The sequence below is a fragment of the Amblyomma maculatum genome, chromosome 11 (genome assembly GCF_055883805.1).
Source record: "Amblyomma maculatum isolate TAMU_Amacu chromosome 11, ASM5588380v1, whole genome shotgun sequence".
Lineage (NCBI taxonomy): Eukaryota > Metazoa > Arthropoda > Arachnida > Ixodida > Ixodidae > Amblyomma > Amblyomma maculatum.
In genome coordinates, this window is record NC_139354.1 from 71,541,249 (window position 1) to 71,558,018 (window position 16,770).

At 48.8% G+C, this 16,770-nt stretch overlaps 1 protein-coding gene and 1 pseudogene across 1 annotated transcript in view; both read right to left on the reverse strand.

The window, feature by feature from the left end:
• LOC146174139 (female-specific histamine-binding protein 2-like) overlaps positions 1-16,770 on the reverse strand; it is a 115,720-nt gene that overhangs the window by 71,652 nt on the left and 27,298 nt on the right. The window lies entirely within an intron of this gene.
• On the reverse strand, positions 729-12,078 carry LOC146174140 (uncharacterized; annotated as a pseudogene).

The window sequence follows — 16,770 nt, forward strand, 5'->3', positions numbered from 1 at the left end:
AAATTTTCCAAGCGAGACCCTTGAGAGCCAGATGTGGGAATACGTAATCAGTTAGCCCTTTCCGCGCCTATATGATGCCCAGATGGAAAAAGCAGGGGCAAGCCCAATTTGGGCTTGCCCGCTTGATCCCTAAAGGGTGCCCTCATGGGTGTTATTGTGGTTACCCAAGCCCAACTTGCCCATACGGGCCCCGGGTGGGCCACGTAATGTGTGCTACTTGGGACAGTTGAAATCACCAACTATGAAGGTGGGATAATTGTCCAACAAAAAAGTATCTAAAGAATCGAAAAAATCTGAGGTGCAAGATCGCTGGGATGGAGCATAAACTACAAGTGCGCGCACGCGTCTGCCTTGCACATTGTAATCTACAGCCAAGGTGCGACCATCGAAACCATATACGCAGTGGGCACCACGACGAAAATGTGGTTTAGGGAAAACAACTCCAACACCAGACATATGTGAATCAGTAAGTGTAAAAAAAGCATGAACAGAAAAGCGATCACAAAAAGATTGAACATCATATGGACAACTAAAATTGCACTCTTGTAAGAAAAGAATATCCACATTGCGAGCACGGGCAAAGTTTAGAATCTGCCTCTGTTTGTTCAGGTTCCTTAAGCCCTGAGCATTCAGAGTTAAAAGATGAATTGCTGCCATTGTTATTATGAAAGTGCGCACACGGATATTCTGAACTAAGGAGGGAAGAAAAAGGACATAAAAAGACTTATCTATGGAAAGTCGTGCCCAGACTGCGCCTGGGCACTGGGAATTTTGTTGGGCTTACTCGAGTTGGGCGAGTCGTCACTGTCTGCCGACTCGGGGTGTCCCCTTCTCACATTCTGGCGGTCGCACTCCATGAGGCTGTCGCCCGTGAGTGATCCGACGAGGAGGTTGAGTGGGTTTTTCAGGTCTATTTTCCGAAAGTCAGTCACAAGTCTGTTCACTCGAATGTTCTGTGGAACACTTCGTGGCATGTCGTGTCGACCCGTCGAGTCGTCGCCTCCTGTCGCTCGGGAGCCACGTGCAACCGGATTACGCTGAAACTCGGTGAGGTCCGAAGTGTTGCTTGCACTGGAGTGGAATGTTGAGTCGCTGGATGTTGAAGCGGCGTCATCCGGCTGCTCTATGTTCCAGCTGGCGTCTCTGCTCGACTCGTCAGATGATGTGGAAGGAAGTTCTTGTCTCGTCTATGGTGAGTTCTTCCGTGTCGGAAGCTGCTACTGTGTCAGCCCCCGGTGTGACTTCTCGTCGCTGTACTGCTGGAGAGCGCGCTTTATGTTCCTCGGTGACAACTGCCGCCGCAAAAGACCTTGGCCGCACGCTTCTCATGGCTACCGAAGCATTGCTTGTAAACGGAGGCATGAAATTCCTCAGAGGTGTCTTAATGGCTTATCGAAAAACGTGGCAATAAAAGCAAACATATTTCTTTTACAATGCCATGTGAACAGAAGATTTGTAAAACTTCGGAAGGCATCACGTCGAGAAAATAGCGTTCTTCGGAGGCCTAAAAGCTTTATGGAGGGAACACGCGAGTAAAGTTTTGAAAATACGTTACAAGGAATCACCGCGATATTTTAAAATTGAATTGGCGTTGCCCCGGGTTCATCTTCTCCGCCGGTGGCTGCATGTTCAAAATAAAAATGTGGTCAAAATTACTCTGGAGGCTCCACTATGGCACCTAGCTATATCTCTCTTTCTTCTTTCACTCCCAACTTCCTCCATTCTTTTATGACGTGGCACATGTGTCCGCCGATAATTTTGAGAAATACTGCGCCTTTCCTATCCTGTAAGTGCATTTCGAATTCCGCTGATGCCTCCTGCACTAACGCCTCCTAGAGATCTTGGCTTGCTTCTGTTTCTTGTATGATTGGCGTTCGAGGAAGTGGTAAATGAAGACGCCGCACAGAGGCCTGGATGGTAAACCAGACGGGGTTCGTATATGCATGTTTTTGTTGTTTACAACTTTATTTTTCCACCGATGTCATGACCTGTCCTGACTCTCTTGTATTTCACTGAACTCATGAAAGTTAACCGGTGTTCTATAAATCGTTTACGGGAAAGGAAAGGCGCCGTATGTGACTCGCGGAGTCTCGCTATCATCCTCACTGCAGTCAAGAGGAATTATGGAGACGGTTTAGCTATCCGGCGCGTGGAGGAAGACGCTATTTCAAGCGGTTGCGTTTCTCGATATTTTCCGCTCAAAGGATTTATTAGGCCTCCGGCAGAGGCTAATGCCAGCAGTAATGAGTACTGTATTGTATTGCCCCGTATACCAACTGATACGTTGGTTATGGACTCCGTTTTTTCGTATGCGGACCTTGCCGGGCGCTTGTACCGGGCACAAGACTTCAAATATTAACTTCAGAATGTTGTGGACCAAAAGGAAATTAGTTCAATTGGTCAATTTCAAGTGTTTCATGTAAGGATCGTCCCCTGCATATCAACACAATTGAAAGAGAAACTGGTCGCTTGCGGTAATCTCGTTGTTAAGGACCATTGCTGCGTCGTCGTGGGCCAAGAAGCAAAAGTTGTGAAATTGAAGTTTCTGTGGCTTCCCTGGTGCTTCGAAGACGCCTTCATACGTGCGGTACACGCTTACGGAAAGATGACTTCGATCTCGACGGAAAATTGTAGGGTGGCAGAAATGGAAGATTTGAGAACGCCGAACCGGGTTGTTGGTGTCTCACTGAAGGCGTCAGCGTTAGAAATGTCCTACATCTGCTGACTATTTGTGGTATACGGAACCTTGTTTAATACTAAGCAGGCCACCGCTATGCCTCCGATGCAAACGTGTAGGCCACATTCGTAGGCACTGCCGTACGTCGTGTTGTGACGACTGCCAACGCTTACGGTCATACCGCACACGAAAACTGATTGATTTATAAGAAGGGAAAGGCACGGTAACTGTCTCACTTGTTTTTCTGTAGACAGATCAATCATTCCGTACGGGAAGGGAGGAAGGTGGGAGTGTAAGTGCAACTAAAAAAAGAGGAAGGCGTCGTTACCTATGCGGATAGGCTGCGGCATCGTGTGCAGCCCCCGATGACGCTCTACAAGAGTATATAATGGAAGCGATGAAAGTGCTTGACGCAGCTGGTGTGCTTTCAGCCGCTACTGTGGACACGGCTTCCAAAGCTAGCACATCGGTTGTTCCTCAGTGTGGCTCCAAGGAGAGCGAGAAGAAAGTGGAAGAACGTGAAACTCCGCCTCGAAGTGACCGGTCCTTTGCCTAGTCCCCTGTTTTTAAGCGCAATAAAAGAGCTCACCGCCACAATCACATGGTAGTTGTTGTTGTGGCTGTAGGAAGAAGGAAAAGAAAATACACTGGCCTGCCACTGGATCTGTAGCTGAGCCACCTCCGCTTCCTGATTGATTTATAGGAAGGGAAAGGTGCGGTAACTGTCACACTTGTTTCTGTGGACACCTCAACTGCGCTGTAAGGAAAGGAAGGAAGGTGGGAGGGATAGTGGATGCCTCGTGCGGACAGAAGAAAAAATAGAGAAGAGAGAAAAAAGGAGAGGGTAAGACCCGCGCCGCAACAACAGCCGTGTCCACCACCGAAGCAATGGCGGGTGCAATGACGGCCTACAACAGATAAAATTCTGTGGTTGGCTAGCCCCCGCCGGAAGCGGCGTTGACCTACCTTCCAAGCCCCGTAGGTCCAGGAACTGCCACCCTTCACCATCTCCCCCAATATGGTAGGGAGGCTGCCACCTTCTCTAATAATTTTAAAGATGCCGCCCCGGTTTCTCCAGCCTCTGCCAAAAACCTACAAAAGCAATACCACTCACAAGGCACTGTATACGTCGATGCAGCCGAACATGGGGACCGCAGTGCCTTCACGATTGTGGCTGTAAATTTCCAAGGTCAACTGCTCACGGCCGGCTCGGTCGTTACAAATGACCCGGAAGAAGCGGAGAAAGCGGCAATCGCCCTTGCTGTAAGCTCGACCTCCGCCCTACATATTATTAGCGACTCGAAAATCGCAATAAGGAACTACAGCAAATGCAGAATATCCCCTCTATCACTAAAATTGCTGCTTGCCTCTCAGACGACAAACCGTCCCATTCAGCTGATCTGGACACCAGCACATTCTTGCCTTCCGGGAAATGAGGCTGCCCACGATTTCGCCCGAGGACTCGTCAGCCGGGCAGTGGGACAACCCCTCATGAGGTCGGCGAGAGACCGTATGGCTTCATATCAAGAAATTACCCAATGCTTTCGACAAACACATAGCTTATCTCTATTGCAAAAACCAGTGCCACTGGGTGCCAGCGCCCCAGCGCCGTACCTGATTATGGTCCCAGTATGACGCTGGAAACTGGGCGCACTGGGACGCGGCATACTGGGACGCTCCGCACTGGCAGCACTGTTCCCCCGGAGAAAAAAAGGCATGGGATAATTGAAAAGTAAAAAGTAACGAAACAAGTAAAATACATAAAAACCTAAAGAAAGTAAATCAAAAAGAAAAAAATTAATGCGTCATGCGCGCCTCGAACTCAGTCCCTAGGCACATATCAATCATTAGCTCAGCACACTAACCACTCGTCCACACCGAGAACATTTTTTTTTCTGACATGGTATTTATTATACAAAAAGGGTTATGTACACAGATTATTTACAATTCATTCAGCCATTGCTGAGATGCACAACAGAAGACAACTTTTTAAAAGGCAGGCAAAAATAAGCACCGTGTCACCAGCGGAAACCAATCAGGTTGAAAGTCATTTTCATCATCAGTGTCCTTCAGTTGCACCATCATTCTGCTAAAATGGAGTCTAGGTGGAACAAAAGGTTCAGCGTTGCGATCCGACATGCGTGTCTTCCACAAGCTATGAAGTCCAATAAGGAAAAACATGTCATATGGTTCGTAATCAGATTGTGTAACAGCAAGATACCGCACACTGTACGAGTTTAGAATAAAGTCTTTCTTTAGGGTTCTTTGCAGCACATCCCAAAAAAGAATTGCGTCTTTGCAATTAATGAAACAGTGCTCAATAGTTTCGGGCACATCACACAGACGGCAGTTTACAGAAGATACAAAAATATTTTTTCTATGGAGCCATGTGTTAACAGGTAGAGCTTCGGTGTGTAATTTAAAGAAAAATGTTTTCGTGCAAGGAGAAATTGCATTTTGCGCACCCTTTCTAACACATCATGACCTTTAAAGCCAAAGTATAAAGAACGATACAGTGGTGGCGGAAAAAGCATTGCTACCAAATCCTTGTATAGTATCTTGCGCGAAACAGAATATAAGTACTCATTCGAGAATCGTACTGTCAACAACCTTACCGAAGCATAAACTTCCTGCATAAATCCTAGTAACTGCGGGCGATCAGTAAAATCTGAAGAAACCACTAAGTCGGGAAGCAAATTCATGAAATTAACTTGTAGGAACGCTCTAATAATCGGATGTGAACAATCACGAAAAAAGAAGAAACGGGCAACTAACTGCCTTACATACAGATGCACTAAGCCGATCCCCCCTGCACAAACAGGTCTGAATAGGTTATCACGCCGAATCGGTTCAAAATTGGATGACCAAATAAACGTCGCAAATATTCGGTGAAAGCGCTGGATATAATGCCTAGCACAGTGGAGGACCTGAAGCACATCATAAAGTTTTGTCGCCAAAAACATGTTGCAGGCCTGAGCCCGACCGAATATTGAAAGCCGATAGGGGACAAATGTATTAGCATAACGCTGGACTACTGGAACGCGCTCTTTCCAGTAATTTGAACTTGACTTAAATGCATGCAGTGGAACGCCTAGATATTTAGGTGGCACACATGACCATTCAATTCCTGCATATAAGGGTGGTGTTGAGCCCCACGAACCAAACAAAAAGCCGGAACTCTTGGAGTGATTCATCTGAGCACCAGAAACAACGCCAAATTCTTCTATGCTGGATATAACTTTTTCTATGCTTGGTTTGTCAGTGCAGAAAAACGCAAGATCATCCGCATATGCAATACCTTTAACCTCATTTCCAAGGAGAGGGAAGCCATGGATACTACTGTTATGTAAAACGCTCTGACAAAGTGGCTCCAAGTAAAGAACAAAAAGCAGTGGAGACATCGGACAGCCTTGCTTCACAGAAGAGTTGATTGGTATGGGGTTTGATAGGTGGCCAATTACAATTAGGCGAGTCGAACAATTTCTACAGCAAAGTTGTACCCTTTCAGTACTACAGAACCAACATTCGCTCGTTCCAGAAGAGAAAACAGGAAAGAATGACGAACTCGATCAAATGCTTTTGCGAGGTCGACCTGAAGTAAAGCAACCTGATCGTGAGAGCAGGAGCATGATTCGAGGACTGTGCGCGCAATATGTACATTACTTTGTATGGCTCGGCCCCTCAAGCCGCACGTCTGGTGAGGGCCAATGAGAACCGACATTGCGAACTGTAGGCGATTTGATAAAATTTTGGCGAAAATCTTGTAATCCATATTTGCCAGTGTAATTGGTCTATAGCCTTCTACTGACCGTAATTTTTCTTCATCAGTACTGTTTGGAATTAGGACTGTGTAGCATTTTGTAAAAGTCTCGGGAAGGGCTTCTAGATCAAAACTTACCGCGAAGATATCTAGCAGGATAGGAACAAGAACAGTTTTAAAAGCTTTGTAAAATTCAGAGGAAATGCCATCAGGACCAAGCGTTTTTGAGAGAGGTAATTGATCAATTGCCACTTCTACCTCTTGCTGCGTGAAAGAGCTACTAATTACAGAACAATCATCTTCTGATAAAGGGCTCACCAGGGATGTGAAACGCGAGATGTTAGAATTTCTTACAGGAGGAGTGGCACTAAACAACATCGAGTAATAATCCACGAATGCGGACGTAACCTCATTCGTACTCGTAACCAATGTGTCATTACGCATAATTCCAGGAATCAGCTTTGCAGTCGCATGATGACGTTCATCAAGCAATGCTTGCCGCGTCGGCCGTTCGCAGTGCAAAGCACGCTTGACACGAGATCGGATTAAGGCACCCCTGTATCGTTCCGCATCATGCCTTTGTAACTGACTTTTGACACTAGCAATTTCGTCCGTATATGATCCAGGGGATTCACATTCTAGCTCATACAGGTTACACAAGGTTTTGTTAAGTGTCTCCTCCTGATGTTTTCTGTAGAAAGATTTAATTGAGCCAAGTTCAATTGCTATCGCACGTACTTCCTGCTTGAACATTTCCCAAGCGGCGAACAATGGTAGATTTCTGGAAAAAACATGATTGGAGCTGTGAGCGCACACGAATGATAAATTGTTGATCATTTACCAGCAATGAGTTTAACTTCCAAAGTTCCCACTGCGGCCTAAAGTTTGAATGGTCATTGCCGCCGAGCGGGGCTACTACCATGCTATGATCGGAAAACGAAACCGGTATAGTTTCGCAAACAAGCCAGCGGGAATTTAATGTACAAGATGCATAGATCCGGTCTAGATGAGCGTGAGAATGCCCCTGAATGTGGGTGAATGATCTAAAAGCACGGCAGGATGCCCCTGTATCAACCAGTCCCGCATCTTCTGTAACACGGAACAAAAGTTCCCCACTCCTGTCACTGCGTGCGTCTGGACTAGAACGATCTATGGGGTTGCAAAAACAGTTGAAGTCACCCATTAGCACAAGATGTCGGTCACAGTCAAGTAAGCTGGCTATGTGTTCAAAAAAACTTATGCGCTGTGTCACAGTATTAAAAGCATAAACATTAATTATCCGCCATGGCTTCCGTTGTAGCCGCGGCGAGCGAAGCAGAGGCAGAGCGACTAAGCAACATGTTTATTCGTCATGCTGGGCCGTACAGATTAAGAGACCCGCACGAGCGATCTGCGCGCTGACTTCTTAACAAGTCCACGCTCCCCCTCACGGCGTTGCCATTCACACACGTCACAGCATCACGTGACACTACATACCAATCGCGCACAATGCGATCACATGATACTTCATTCCCTTTCCCCCTAACTGTTTTACACCAGCTCTATGGGGTATAACGATCAGGAGGCTTCCGAGAACGAGCACTGCGCCGAAGAGGTGGCGTGTCCGGAGGTGGCGCATGCTCCCGGAGCGGTGGTGCAGGCAGCGTGGACCTTGCAGGCGAACTGGCGTTCTGTCCCCGCAACGTAGATGCTTGGGCAGGCTGTGGTGCTGAGGAATCCTGTGGCTCAGACGTATCTAAGGAAGGGGTCTTAGTAGACGACTCTTCCGGTACAGAATCAGGCATTGAACTAGGCACAGAAGGATACACAGTTGGCCCGGATTCCACACTTTGAAACGAACACGGACGTAGGTTGTCAGCATGCACAAACCTCTGTTCCTGCCCTATTCTAACATTGTAGGTGGATGCACTGCACCGCTGTTCTATAACGCCTCGCAACCACTTCGATTCCCCAGGACGTAGTCCTTGGACGAGCACATGGTCGCCTTCCTCAAATGATCTCCATGACCGCCCTCTCTCGTTAGCCTTCTCTTTCGTCTGGTAGAACCTGTCGTCCATACGTTTTCCCAAGTTCGGTTGGAGAAAGGTCAGGCGTGTGCGCGGCTTCCATGACAGAAACAATTCCGCGGGTGTCAGCCCCGTGGTTGCGGTTGGTGTGTTTCGGTACGTGAACAGAAATTGGTCAACCCGATGTTGCAAGGTTTTCTTGATCCCTGTTCTTCTCTCGTCGGGAACCTGTCGCAAAAGGTCCCGCTTAATGGTCTGTACGTACCGCTCTGCGCTTCCATTTGATGCGGGATGGTACGGTGGCGTCCTGGTATGCCGCACCCCATTCCTGCGGAGAAAGTCTGCGAAATTCTTGGCACAGAACTGTGGACCATTGTCCGTAACTACTTCTTCTGGCAGGCCGTAGGACGCAAAGACACTCCGCAGCTTTTCAATGGTCTTCTCGGTAGAGGTGGATGGCATGACGAACACTTCTGTCCACTTGGAATGCACATCCACTAGGACTAGGAGCCACTGGTTATCGGTAAAAGCAAAGTCCAGAAGGATTCCTTGCCATCTGCGAGTTGGCCAACCCCAAGTTATTAGTGGAATACGTGGCGGAGCATTTTGTGTTAACTGACACGTGTCACAGCTTTTCACAATCTGCTCAATGTCCTCCGTGAGCTGAGGCCACCACACAAAGCTACGGGCGAGCATTTTCATGCGCGTCATCCCGGGGTGTCCTTCGTGCAAAAGATGCAACACCCGCTTGCGCAACCCACGAGGTATAATCACTCGATTTCCCCATGTAACACACTGCTGATCTACAGATAGCTCATGTCGACGAATTAAATAGGGCATTAACTCATCATCTTTAACATGCGGCGGCCAACCACTCATAGTATAACACAGCACTTTCGACAATACTCTGTCAGTTCGAGTGCACTTCTGAATTTCAACAGCAGACAATGGCACTTCATCAACAACTGAAAAGAAATGTGCATAATCCGAGACATCATTGCGATTTGGAAGTGGTAACCTTGAAAAACCGTCAGCATTTCCAACCTCTCGACCTTTGCGGTAAACCCAACGATAATCGTACGCTGCAAGCAGTAAAGCCCAGCGCTGCATGCGGGCTGCTGTCATCACTGGTATGGGCTTACCATGAGCGAGCAAGCCTACCAATGGCTGATAGTCGGAGTAAATCTCAAAGCGATGCCCGAACAGATATTTGTGGAACTTTTTCAGCCCAAAAACAACAGCCAAGGCTTCTTTTTCGATGTGAGCATACCCCTGCTCTGCCTTACTTAACGTTCTGGAAGCATAGGCAATTGGCCTTTCGTCGCTTCCAATCTTATGAAAAAGAATGGCTCCTACGCCGTAAGCCGAAGCGTCGCACACTAGTCCTATCGGCTTTTTCTGGTCGTAGTATGTCAGCACATTGCTTTGTGTCAACCAGCTCTTACTTTCTTGAAACGCTTGCTCAGCTTCCTGTGACCACTGAAATCCCTTTTCTTTTTTTTAGAGCATTATACAGAGGCTTAAGCTTAGCTGTCATGTTCGGTAGAAACTTCCCGTAGAAGTTAATCAAGCACAGGTAAGCTCGCAACTGTGCCGCATCTTTTGGACTTGGTGCCTCTTTTATCACTTTCACCTTTTCATCTGATGGCCGAACGCCCTTGTCGTCCAGAATGTGGCCTAGGTAAGAGACAGATGTCTGAAAGAATTTACACTTTTCCGTTTGCAATCGCATGCCTCTTTCTAGAAAACGTGCCAACACCCTTTCCACTCGATGAAAACATTCGTCAAATGTTGAACCTGCGATAAGCACATCATCCAAGTAGCAGCTTACCCGCTCAAGCCCTTTTAACACATCATCCATGACAGACTGGAAAATAGCAGGTGCACTTGTGATGCCATAGGGCAAGCGCGTGTACTTGAAAAGCCCCAGGTGTGTATTGAGAACCACCATTGATTGTGCCTCCGGATGCAGTTCCAGCTGTTGGTACGCTGTCGACAAATCAAGCACTGTGAAATACTTGCATCCTGACAACTTTGCAAACAAATCTTCCATCACGGGAAGTGGATAATAGTCAGTTCGCAGGCACGAATTCAATGTAACCTTGAAGTCCCCACACACTGACTTTGTTGTTCGCCTTAGGCACAACAACTAGGGGCGTCGCCGAGTCGCTTTTCTGTACAGGGACTAACACTCCCCTGTTCACAAGAGACTGTAATTCAAGTGACACGGTTTCCCTCAAAGAAAATGGCACCTGTCGCGCTTTGCAAAATACGGGGTTGCTCCCCTCCTTCAAAACCAGCCTGACTGGACTACCTTTGATCAGCTCCAGAGTGGGCTCGAACACCTTTGCGTACTTCTGAAGTAGCGCCGCAACTTTGTCTAAACACACGCCAAGCACACTTGACCAATCTAGCTTAAGAGCCTCCAGCCAGTCACGCCCTAGCAACGCAATGTCGCTATTGTTGTCGGTTTCAACGACAATGAGCGGAAGTTGCTTGCACTGACCATTATGTTCGACTGGAACCGTCAACTTCCCTGTGACTGTTAGCAGCGACCCACCGTATGTCCTCAGCTTTATGTGGCAAGGCTCTTTAGGTAGACTGGGCCACAATTTCCTGTATAGCGTTTCTGGCACAATGGAAACAGACGCACCCGTGTCTATTTGCATGTTAACATCCTTCTTGGCTACCTTGAGACAAATTTCATAATGCCCTGGGCGTTCTGCACAAGAATAGACATTGTACAACAACACTTGGTCACAATCCGCGTCCTCCACAGCTACCGAATTAGCCGCGTCTCTAGACTTGAACTTGCACATTTTCGCCAAGTGTCCGTAACGCTTGCATGCACGACAACGATACTTGCGAAATTTGCAGTTCGATGCTTCGTGCGCTGAGCCACACCGAAAACAGACCGGCGATTCAGACACTCGGTCCCTTGCTAGTCCTGCACCGGTTGAACGCTGCTGCTGGCGTTTCCCACCGCCTGGCTTATGACGTACGGCGTCGACTGTACCTTGCGTCCCGGTCGGTTGAAATTCCCGACTTTCCTTCCGCGCTAGCTCGATGCTTTTCGCAACGTCGCAGGCGTCCGAAAACGTCAACTTGCTTCTCTTCAGCAACTCTGCTTGCGTTGCGCTGTCGCAGAGGCCCACTACAAAGCGGTCTCGAAGAGCCTCATCGAGGAATTCCCCGAAATCGCATGGAGCTGCCAAACGCCTCAACTCCACTGCATATGCTGCTATGGACTCTCCCTGATGCTGGTACCGCCGATTAAACTTGAATCGTTCTGCGATGACCATGGGCTTTGGGGTGAAATGACTTCCCAGCACTTCTACGAGTTCCGCATAAGTCTTGTCCTCTGGCGTTTCAGGCTATAGCAAAGTCTTCAGCGTCTTGTAAGCCCTCTTGCCTATTGCCGTAATAAACATCGAGACCTTGAGGTCGTCGCTCACCTGGGAGGCCTTTAGGAAGTGCTCGAACCTTTCCACGTAGGACCCAAAATCCTCGTCTCCGTCCTCGACGAACTGGTCGAAACTTCCAAGCGTTGCCATCCCTGTGCCTCGCCCAAACGCTCTCCACGAACGCCGGTGCTTCCACGCACGCCGCGATGAGTTTCACGCAGTACCGCAGGATCACGAACGCCGCAAAGCGTTTTACGTAGTCCAGCGGGATCCCGAACGCCGCGATGCGTTTTACGTAGTCCAGCGGGATCCCATCCTCGTCGCCAATTATGTTGCTTAGTCGCTCTGCCTCTGCTTCGCTCGCCGCGGCTACAACAGCTTCCTAAAGAGTAGAAGATCACAACATATCAACCGACCCTCGGCGTCGATATTATAAGTTAGGCCAGAACAAGGCAGCGTCTTTCGCAGAAACAGAAAACAACCTGCCGAAAACAACCTGCCACAGCATGCGCAACAATGACATTAAAATCTGCCAAAAAGGGCTGTAACGCCCTCTCGGTTTCCTCCTCTCTCTCTATCTTCGTCTCTTGGACTGCCACAATATCTAGACGCCTGCTGTGCAAAATTCGGCGAAGTTGCATCTGTCTCTGGCGAGACCTAAGACCCCGTACATTGAGAGTTGCAAGCACTATCTCTTCAGAGACCGCCATGCTGACAGCACATAGTTTTGTCTACAATTCCATTTGCCTCTTGGAAGACGGCGAAGCCGCCTCCGAACCACCGCCAGGCCTCCTCGACCGCGAACGCCGGCACTTCCCTTTGTTCTTCGACGCTCGACCACGACGACGATGCTTGTTGCCAGCTTGATCGTCCTCCTCACTGGACTCGGAGGCACATGATGCACGGCGTTTCAAGACCGGCTCGTCGGCAGCCGCGAGCCCGTCAGCCACAGGAATTTGGCTCTGGTCTGGACATTGTTGCACAGCAACAGCCACAGGGGTCACAATATCCGCGGTGACAGCCGCTGGGTGTTCGGGAACGATTGGTGGATCGTCTGCGGTTGGCTCCTTGTCCGAAGCTTGACACGACATCTCGTCCAAGGCCTGAGACGCTGAGTTGTTCTCATTACCCTCGGACGCATGAGCAGTATTTTGTTCCTCAGTATTCTGTGGAGTAACACTTCAGGACTCGGCCACAACGCTGACAGGAAGGTCGCCAGACGCATCAATTATCTCAGACGCGTCCATGATGTGCTCCCGTAATGCTTCGTCAGGAGGCCGTACTCGGTGCCGAAGCTTGTCCGCGTATGTAACCACACACTCCTCTGCTGTGTGGCCGAAACGCCGGCAATCTTCGCAACGCGGCGTACGGCAGTGCCGACGAATGTCCACACCGAGAACTGGATATCCGGGAAACATTCCTGCATTTTGTGTCATGACCCCGCATTTATAAGGTTGGGACTTCATGTTTCGCAGTCTGCAGGCCATTGCTACCGCTCTAACAATTGCAACTTCTTGATCATTTCAGCTTGCTGTCTGCTCTCACGACTTGCAACTAATGTTCTGGGTGCCTATGCGCGCTATTTGGTGCACTGGAATCATTTTAACATGTGGAGTTTGACATCGCTGGCAAATTTACCAACGCCGGCTCTTGGGTGGTGCTCTGCTACCGTAGGCGTAATTTTCGCTGAACACGGAGTTTTAGTAGAAGCCATCAAGGAAAAAAGTGCGACCAAGCTTCTATACCGGCAAGCGCCGCAGCGATGACCCTAATTGCGTGTAACTAAACCTTACTTGTATGTAAACATTGCGGGAAGCAATGCGATGACCGAGGGAGCGCAAAAGCTTGAGAAACACGCCAAATATTATGTATTACAAGCGCTGTATGTTGTTGCTTTTTCTCTCATGGGCCCATCGCTCGGTAAACTACTCTCTTCCTGGTTTTAGTTTTTCTTTCTGCTGTTTATACTGGGCCGTGGTGCAGGCTACGCTCGCCTGCGATTGAGCCCGCATTGAACATTTTGGCAGTTATCATAGTGTTGGAGCGCCCTTAAGATCAGCTGTGAAGTTCGGTATGCATGGTAGCCCACATTATTCAATTCCAGATTTAGTTGTGCGTTAATCACCTGTGTGGCATGAGATCGAGGCGCGGCGGTCGTTGTCTCTCTCGAAACGCTCGAAACGACCTATCGAAACACGGAAACGCTAGAAAAAATATACTGCCTTTGTTTTCTTACAAATGCGCAACGACTTCGCAGCAAAAAGAGCTTGCTTGAACCATATTTTTCATATGCCCCCGATGGTCGATTGAAAGTACGCTGTTGCCCTGTTGACCCCTGAGGGATGCTACTCCGGCTAACGCCGCAGGCCGCACCGGCTATACTGGGGCACTGGGACTAGTGCGGCCCCAGCGCACATACAGCGCTTCTCCCAGTGCATCGCGGATGCCAGCGTCAAAAGGCTAATCCCAGCGTTTTTCTTCCACCGCACCAGTGCAGCCAGTGTCTTCGCGTAACTGCTCCAGTGAATATCGCAGACCTGCAGCGTGCCAAGCAGATCCAGTGCAAACCTGCGCGAAAATCTTACTGGTTTCGCACTGGAGACGCTGGTTTTGGCAATAGGGATACCTTCCGGGACACAAATCGCTCTCGAAGGCGCATGAGGTCACCTGGCGAAAATTACACATTCCTTCCCAAATCCTGTCACCTACGCCCATGCATATCCTGTACACCCCATATTGTAAATTATGCCAACAGAGGGCCAACCTAGACCACATACTGTGAGCCTGTCCACGAGATAGCCCTCCGCGGGATCTGCAGCTCTCCACATGCGAGCAGTGGGAGGCCGCTATGCTCAGCTCTGGCCCGCAAATCCAACTCCGGGCCATCGAGCGTGCAACCCAGGTCGCCAGAGCCCAAGGACTCCTGGCCACCTAGAGCGGTAGCCCCTGCTGCCTGACTTCTTCCGCGTCAAATAAATGTTTATCCTCCTCCTCCAGCTCCTGAAGCCAATGATGATGAAGAGCTTGCAGGTGAGGCCACTTATCAATCCACCCGATTTTTAACAACCAAGACGACAAGCACGAGCGGAAGCTATAACAAGGCACTACGGCGGGCGCGAGGGCGCTTGTTCTATGTCGATGCTGCGGGTCCTGAACAGCGAATGGCAGCCGTTCCGGTAGTGCACCAAAATCAAACAGTGGATGGACTAATATTGCCCAGCCAAGACACACGGCTGCGGAAAAAGTGGCCATTGCCCTGGCTGAACACACGCTACCTTAGAATGCATGCTTACAGATTCACAGACAGCATATCGCAATTACCTCAGGAGCAGGATTGCACCGCTAGCAGCTAAAATCCTGCAGTTAGACCATAGTTACACCCGTAGCTACCAACCCACACATAAACACTTAGTATCGGTACCAGTTCACCAGGGCATCCCAGGAAACGAGAGCGCACACGCCTCAGCCCGAGAATTCTCCCCAGGACCCCAATGCGGATCTCGTGGAACCTCCTACGCCATTGCTAACCTACATTGAAATACTTCAGCACTTAAGATTACCTCGCCGGGTCTACCCTCCGCCGGCAAAAACACTAGACGAAGGGGAGGAGGTACACCTCCGCAAGCTACAGATCAACACTTTTAACAGCCCACGAAGACTACACGCAATACATAAAGAGTCATTTGACTCACAATGCAAATTCTGCGGGGAGAAGGCGGACCTGTACCATATGGTGCGGGTATGCCAGCGAAATCAAACTGTCACTAATAATAGCCAGTCAATGCAGGAGGGGTGGGAGGCAGCTGTGACCAGCTCGGATGCAAGGGGTCAAAAAGAACTAAACGAAAGAGCTCGGACAGCAGCCTATGCCAACGGGGTTCCGGACTGAGGACTCCAACCGCCGCTACAATCTCCTAAACATTTTCATTAAAATGTTTTTACCACTACCACTGCCACTGAGGCCATCCCTCCTGTTGACGAGCATCTTTGTAAGCGCCGGGAACATTGTGCACCTGAATAAAGTGAAGATCGTGATCCGGTAAGCATGAAGCATCGCCGCCGTTGGCGTACTTCCAAACACAAGGGGAGCTTTCAACGTTCGCTTTCCCACAGTCGTGGCGGAGGTCCTGAGGTGACGTCGCTGTCACCGCACAGATATATACGAGTATAGTTAGCAAGTTTGTTGTCAGAAGGGCGTACCCTGAGTAGCTGGTGTTCGCAACGCTTCATCTGCGAGGTCTTACGTCACATCAGAAGTAGGTGCAAATCGCCCACTTTTCAGCAGCAGGCGGCTTAATTTTGTCTCCGTCGAAGAAACTAAGATTGAGTGAGCAGGACACAGAGAGTAAACAGGAACCCTTTTTGTCTGAATACAATGTTATTGTGACGCACGCTGCTGGTTTTTCGGCGTGTTGCTTCTTGTTTTTGCGAAAGGCTCTCCCGTATTCGGCGGTATCTTATAAGCTGTGATTGTTTCCTCCTCCGGAAGCAATGGAGACTTATCAATAGTTATGCGTCCAATAGTGCAGCAGAGCGTATGGATATTTTTGAAGACATGGCAACTTAATTGATTGTGATAAGAATGCTGTGCTAAGGGTTGACTTTATTTGCGTATATTACCTGAATGATCTTGCCGTGCTTTGTGGACACAGAGACAGAAGTGGTGAATTGTTGCTGTGTGGTATAGATGACTCAGGACTCATTAATACGGGGACCTGATGTCATGCAAATACACTATTCAATAATATCCAGGGGAGGTCCTACATGCGCCTATACAGGATTTAGGTTTCTTTCTCGCTGGTTTTCCGTGATCTGTTGTGTGAAACTGTACCCGTTCTTTATTTTTTTTCAGACCATTGTTTGGTGATTGCTCGGCTCAAGAGAACTTACTCATGAAACAAAATATAGGCTACAGTGGGAGCT